Genomic DNA, 7,938 nt, shown 5'->3' on the forward strand with positions numbered 1-7,938 from the left:
GTTCTCAAGGCCTGACTTTCTTCCTTCATCATTCAAGTTATTCGCAGACGTTCGTGTGTGTTTTCGCAGGTTTGTATGCGAGGTGCGTGCTGTTAATTTGCTGCCGTTCTCGTTGACTGATGTCTGGAGGATATGAGACTCCCGAGAGACGGATGAAGGGGAGAATAGTTTTGATTTTCGTTTTTCCTGCTTGCTTTGCATTTAGTTGCCCTGTAGCGAACATCTCTTAATGAGATAAACAGGTCACTGCTGGCGTGGGAGGCGCTTTGGGTGAATCTCACCAAACCTGTCGAGGACACGTCCGGGTCAGATTACTCTCTAACATCAGAAGGAAGAAACAAGGAATTATATTTGGCATGGAAATAAATTGAAGGCTAATTTTAGGGTCATTTATTATTTTGATGATTTTCATGGCAATTGAACATTTAATTGAAAAATTTAATTAAAAATTAAAATTAAAAAATTAAATTAAACAATTAAACACAATTTCCACACATATGACGAAAAAAAGATAAAAACAGCAAGAAAAAAGCTAAATAAATAAAATTACATAAGTTCTTTTGCTCACCAAGGCTGCATTTATTTGATCAAACATACAGCAATGTTTTAAAATTTCATTGCAATTCAAAAATGTATTATATTATTGTTTTCAGTTTGAATATATCATGACAATACTTATATACAATATCTTTACAGGAACAAATTATAGTATATATAATTTTCATTCAAATTCATATATATATATATATATTTAAAAAAGCAAGATATAAATTCAGAATGCAGAAAAAAATTGTTTGGAATAAGCTTTTTGGTTTGTTTGTTTGTTTGTTTGTTTGTTTTAAATGATTTGTTTGTTTTTTTTTAAAAAAAAAAGTCTCTTCTGCTCACCAAGGTTGCATTTATTTAATCAAAAAATACAGTAATATTTAAAAAATTTGTAAAAAAAAAAAAAAAAAAATTCTATTATTGTTTTCAGTTTGAATATAAGGACAATCCTTAATTTCACTACAGGAATAAATTAAAATATAATAATATGCATTCAAATTCATAATAATAATAATAATTAAAAAAAAATTCATAAAATATAAATTCATAATTGCATGATTTTTTTTTATTGCGTGGCAGAAAAAAAATGTTTGAGAAATTTGTTTGGGAGCTTTTTTTTAATGATTTGTTGTTAAAAAAAAAAGGTCTGGAACTCATATTAACAAAAAAAAAGCAAGATATAAATGCAGAATTGCAAGATTTTTTCATTCCATGGCAGAAAAAAATATGATTTGGAATAATTAAGCTTTTTGTTAAGCTTTTATTTGTTGTTAAAAAAAAAAAAAAGTAATAATAATAAAAATATATATTACAATTTAACAATTTATTAAATTATATTTTTATATTATATTATATTAAAAATATTATATTATATTTTATTAAAAAAAACAAAGCAAGATATAAATTCAGAATTGCAAGATTTTTTTAATTAAGTGGCAGAAAAAAGTTGTTTGGAATAATTAGGCTTTTGTGTAATGATTTGTTGTTAAAAATCTTATCTTAATCATTTATTTAATAAAAAATACAGTAATATTTTACAATTTTATTACAATTTAAACGTATTATATTGTTGTTTTCTGTATGAATATGTAATGACAATATTTAACGTTGTTACAGGAATAAATTGCATATTAAAATATGTGAAAATAGAAAAACATTATTTCAAACTAATAATATTGCAATTACAATTTTTGCTGTATTTTTCATCAAATCAGCCTTTGTGAGCCTTTGTTTTCTTTAAAAATTATTATAAAATATTATAAAATATTATTTTAAAACATTACAAATTCTTTCCATATGCAGAGAGAAAATGAAGTGTATAGTGTGTGTATGTATGTGTGTGTGTGTGTATATATATATATACTCATTAAAATTAAGATCAGCATTGAGAGGGTCATGATGTATCAAAATGCAAATATACTGTTGTATGTTTTTGCATAAAAGTTATTTTTTACTCTGCACAAAAACAAGTTGCAAATAATAATAATAATAATATAAAATAAAATTACTAAAAAAGATTATTGCAATATGTTTTACAAGAAAATTATTTCAGTCTTTCTATGAAATGTCACATTTAATTTAGTGTGTTACTTGCCATTTCTTTGGAATTATTTGCGAAATGATCTAACAATCTCTGAGTGAAAATGGTTTCAAAGGAATTCTTTTTTATTTTTTCAGTGAAGTAAATCCTCTTGTTCATCTTTGTCATGATCTGAAGCTCACAGTGCTGTAAATCAGACTGATTTGACTCAGGCTCTTTCTCCAAACTCATGCTTATCTTGCAGATAGTGTGCAGTAACAGTGTCCAGTCGAGCCGTAAAGCTCCTGGTCCAGACGCGTGTGTGTGTGAGATCGCATGGCAGATGCGCTGATGAGGAGAACGTGTTGAAATGCATCGGGTCTGCAGTCGACACGCTGCCCTCAGGTCACTTCACTGGGAAACGTCCCGCGTTATCAGATGAGGCTGATGGGCGGCGGTCTAGAGTTACTTGAAAATAATCCCGTCCTTACTTCAGGAGCGGCACATGATCGGGTCGGGAACGCTGGGAGAGAGAGCCATGCTTACAGAGGCTCTGCTTATTGATTGCTTCAAGCATGTCGTGTCTGGTTTCCTCTTTGTGCTGCTGTGTTTGTGTTGTTATTACCTGTAGGACCTCGAACAAGAACCTTCAATGTCTACACAAATACCAGTTCTGTAAGATCAGGATGTCATTTTTCATAATCAGATCATTATTTCAGAACATTTGGAAATGCACTGCCAGTATATATGAAGTTTTCTAAATGTATTATTCTAAATGTATCAATATTTATTGTTTTTTTCAATTCAATTACATTTTTTTATCCTGCTCCACTGGCAAACTATGCCAAATAAACTTTTAGAAATTATTTTATTTAATACACTTTAGAATTTAAACTTTAGAATTCAAAAAATAACTGGAAGTTATTAAAAAAAATTATAAATAGTAATACACTCAAACATATGTTACATGATATCATATGAAATATTTAAAAAAGTGTATACTTTTATATGTATTAAAACACATGCATACAGATGTTTTACACATATATAAATGTAAAATATATTTTAATATTTTTAAAAGTATATATTTTTTGTAAGCTGTGTATTTTTAAAAAGTATATTTTACTGTTTATATTTTATAATTAAGAAAATAATATAGATATGTATTTACATACATTTAATTTTTAATTTTATATTAATACATATTAATGTTAATATCTATTTTATATAAAATATATGTAATATATATTTAGAATTATATAAATATTTATATAAAATATAATATAATATCACTTAAAAATCTGAACTTCTTCACAGATTATTTTAAACAATGAAGGAAAAAAATGCAAATGTTCTAATGCATATATAATGCATGTAGAATGAATGAATTAAAATTAACATCAAATTAATTTATTAAAAAAGAATAATAAAAAAAATTGAAATAGCATAGATGTATATAGTATATGTATATATGGCAAATTATGCCAAATAGAAATTATATTAAATTAATTTAATAAATTTTAGAATTTGAATTTTAGAATTCAGAGAATTTAAAAATAACCAGAAGAGTTATTTAAAAAAAAAAATACACTCACACATATATATTACATGACATTGATTATTTTTTAAAATATAAAAAAGTGCAGAATTTTATATTTATTAAAAAACACACACACACACACACACACACACACATATATATATATATATATATATATATATATAAGTATATATATGTATATATGCATTTCATTCATTCATTTCATTCATTCATTCTGAATGCATTATATATGTATTAGTCTTTTAGTTCACATGAAGTAAATTCTTTATTATTATTATTGTTATTATTATTATTATTATTATTATTTTTAAAACATTTAGACTTGCACTACCGATTTAAAAACTATTTATTTATTTATTTATTATCATTGTATTATTATTTATCAGTCTTATAATTAGAATTTAAAAAAAAACATAAAGTAGAATTTTTTCTTACCCCATTGCCATATTTTCCCAAAATATACTTAAAGATCTTTTCTCTGGCATATATATTTTTTCTGCACATTTTTTTAAACACAATTTTGCTTCTCATGTAAATGTAGATTTTAAGGATGATTTTCTGTTAAATGTTGGCTGTGTAATGCAAATTCCAGTTCTGTACGGCCGTTTGCCAGAGTGTCATTATTCACAACTGGTTTATTATTTCAAGACGTTTGTGTTCAGAATGATGGAATGGAAATCAAGGTTAACAGCCTCACTAACATAATCATAGATGTGGTGTATTATAACGCAACTGTACTCATGCATAATTTGTCTGTACCCATTTCAAACACTGTGTTTGTAGACAGATCTCTCGATGACAGAGCGATGGCATTCTTCAGAAATCTCCATAAATCATCATTAGGAGAATGTCCTGACATCCTGCTCATTAATCATAAGGTGGGATTTGCTTTCCTCTTTGGTTACTCAAACCTCAGATCTACAAATATCCCTCTCCGTGTAATGCCACGGCTTGACAATATTGAAACGCACACCGATCTAAAAGAGCTGGTTCAGGTTCCACAGAGGAGCAGCGAGATGAAAGGGAAACGGAGAGCGCTGCTGTCTTTGCAGCTAATGATCAGGAATCTGGACGCCATTTACAAAGATACACGCGTCGCCCGTCCCTCCTGTGTTCATTTATGAAGTATTTAGGTATAATTTGATTCATGTGAGTATCTTTCAGCTCTTCTTGGCACATGTGAGTGCGTTTCAATCCATTTTTCACCCACACTCAAAAAATGTCTGCGAGTCACTATGCTGCAGCCTTAAAGGTTTCAAAATGTGTTTTTTCACATCAGTGCCATAGAAAACTCTTTTCCAAAAGAGGGTTTTCATACTGATTCCATAGAAGAACCATTTTGGGTTCACAAAAAAAAAAAAAAAAAAATCTTAGTTTGAAGAACGTCTAAAGAACCCTTTTCCACTGTAAAGATGGAACCATCAATGCCAATAAAGAACCTCTGAAGAACCATTTTTGGACCTTTCAATGATCAGTTTAAAAATAAGCAATAAGAGTTAGTTTGAAGAACATTTAAATAATCTAAACAACTTTTTTTTCTACTATAAAGAATTTTTTGTGCAATAAAATGGATGTTCCATGGAATCATCAATACCAATAAAAACCTTATTTTAAGGGTGAAGAACCATTTTTGGTTCCTCAAAGAACCTTTCAGTGATCAGTTTTTAAAATAACCATTTTACTTCATGTTGAAAAACATTTTAATGATCTAAACATCTTTTTTCTACTATAAAGACTTTTTTTTGTCCAATAAAATGTTCCATGGATGTTGAAGATTCTTCATGGAACCATCAATACCAATAAAGAACCTCATTTTAAAGTGAAAAAACATTTTTGGTTTTTCGAACCTTTCAGTGATCAGTTTTTAAAATAAGCATTTTATCTTAGTTTGAAGAGCATTTTAATGATCCAAATGATCTTTTTTCTACTATAAAGAAAGTTTTATTCAATAAAAGGTTCCATGGATGTTAAATGTTCATCATGGAAGCATCAATACCAATAAAAACCTTATTTTAAGGGTAAAGAACCTTTCAGTGATCATGCTTTTAAAATTAGTGAAGAACATTTAATCAACTAAAGATTGTTAAATGGTTCCATGGATGTTAAAGGTTCTTCATGGAATCATCAGTGCCAATAAAGAACCTTTGAAGAACCATTTTTGGTTCTCCAAATAACCTTTCAATGATCAAATTTTAAAATAAGCGTTTTATCTTAGTTTGAAGAACATTTTAATAATCTAAACAACCTTTTGTTCTACTATAAAGAATTTTTTGTGCAATAAAAGGTTCCATGGATGTTAAAGATTTATCATGGAAGTATCAATACCAATAAAAACCTTATTTTAAGGGTGAAGAACCACTTTTGGTTCCTCAAAGAACCTTTCAGTGATTAGTTTTTAAAATTACCATTTTATCTTAGTGTGAAGGACTTTTAAATCATCTAAAGAACCTTTAGTGGCTCCATGGATCTTGAAGATTCTTCATGGAACCATCAATGCCAATAAAGAACCTTTGAAGAACCATTTTTGGTTCTCCAAAGAACCTTTCAGTGATTAGTTTTTAAAATAAGCATTTTATCTTAGTTTGAAGAGCATTTTAATGATCCAAATGATCTTTTTTCTACTATAAAGAAATTTTTATTCAATAAAAGATTCCATGGATGTTAAATGTTCATCATGGAAGCATCAATACCAATAAAAACCTTATTTTAAGGGTAAAGAACCTTTCAGTGATCATGCTTTTAAAATTAGTGAAGAACATTTAATCAACTAAAGATTGTTAAATGGTTCCATGGATGTTGAAGGTTCTTCATGGAATCATCAGTGCCAATAAAGAACCTTTGAAGAACCATTTTTGGTTCTCCAAAGAACCTTTCAGTGATCAAATCTTAAAATAAGCATTTTATCTTAGTTTGAAGAACATTTTAATAATCTAAACAACCTTTTGTTCTACTATTAAGAATTTTTTTTTCCAATGAAAGATTCCATAGATGTTGAAGCTTCTTCATGGAACTATCAATACCAATAAAGAACCTGATTTTAGAGTGAAGAACCATTTTTGATTCCTCAAAGAACCTTTCAGTGATCATGCTTTTAAAATAAGTGAAGAAAATGTTAATCATCTAAAGAACATTTAGTTCCATGGATGTTAAAGGTTCTTCATGGAACCATCAATACCAATAAAGAACCTTGTTTTAGAGTGAAGAACCTTTCAGTGATCATGCTTTTAAAACAAGTGAAGAAAATGTTAATCATCTAAAGAACATTTAGTGGTTCCATGGATGTTAAAGGTTCTTCATGGAACCATCAGTGCCAATAAAGAACCTTTGAAATACCATTTTTGGTTCCTCAAAGTATCTTTCAGTGATCAGTTTTTAAAATTACCATTTTTCTTAGTGTGAAGGACTTTTTAATCATTTAAAGAACCTTTGGTGGCTCCATGGATCTTGAAGATTCTTTATGGAACCATCAATACCAATAAAGAACCTTATTTTAGAGTGAAGAACCATTTTTGGTTCCTCAAAGAACCCTTCAATGATCAGTTTAAAAATAAGCATTTTATCTTAGTTTGAAGTACATTTTAATAATCTAAACAACCTTTTGTTCTACTATAAAGAATTTTTTGTGCAGTAAAAGGTTCCATGGATGTTAAAGATTTATCATGGAAGTATCAATACCAATAAAAACCTTATTTTAAGGGTGAAGAACCACTTTTGGTTCCTCAAAGAACCTTTCAGTGATTAGTTTTTAAAATTACCATTTTATCTTAGTGTGAAGGACTTTTAAATCATCTAAAGAACCTTTAGTGGCTCCATGGATCTTGAAGATTCTTCATGGAACCATCAATACCAATAAAGAACCTTTGAAGAACCATTTTTGGTTCTCCAAAGAACCTTTCAGTGATTAGTTTTTAAAATAAGCATTTTATCTTAGTTTGAAGAACATTTGAACAATCTAAACAAGCTTTTTTCTACTATAAAGAAAGTTTTATTCAATAAAAGATTCCATGGATGTTAAATGTTCATCATGGAAGCATCAATACCAATACAAACCTTATTTTAAGGGTAAAGAACCTTTCAGTGATCATGCTTTTAAAATTAGTGAAGAACATTTAATCAACTAAAGATTGTTAAATGGTTCCATGGATGTTGAAGGTTCTTCATGGAATCATCAGTGCAAATAAAGAACCTTTGAAGAACCATTTTTGGTTCTCCAAAGAACCTTTCAGTGATCAAATCTTAAAATAAGCATTTTATCTTAGTTTGAAGAACATTTTAATAATCTAAACAACCTTTTGTTCTACTATTAAGAATT

This window comes from Labeo rohita, chromosome 10 (assembly GCF_022985175.1).
Source record: "Labeo rohita strain BAU-BD-2019 chromosome 10, IGBB_LRoh.1.0, whole genome shotgun sequence".
In the NCBI taxonomy this organism is placed as follows: domain Eukaryota; kingdom Metazoa; phylum Chordata; class Actinopteri; order Cypriniformes; family Cyprinidae; genus Labeo; species Labeo rohita.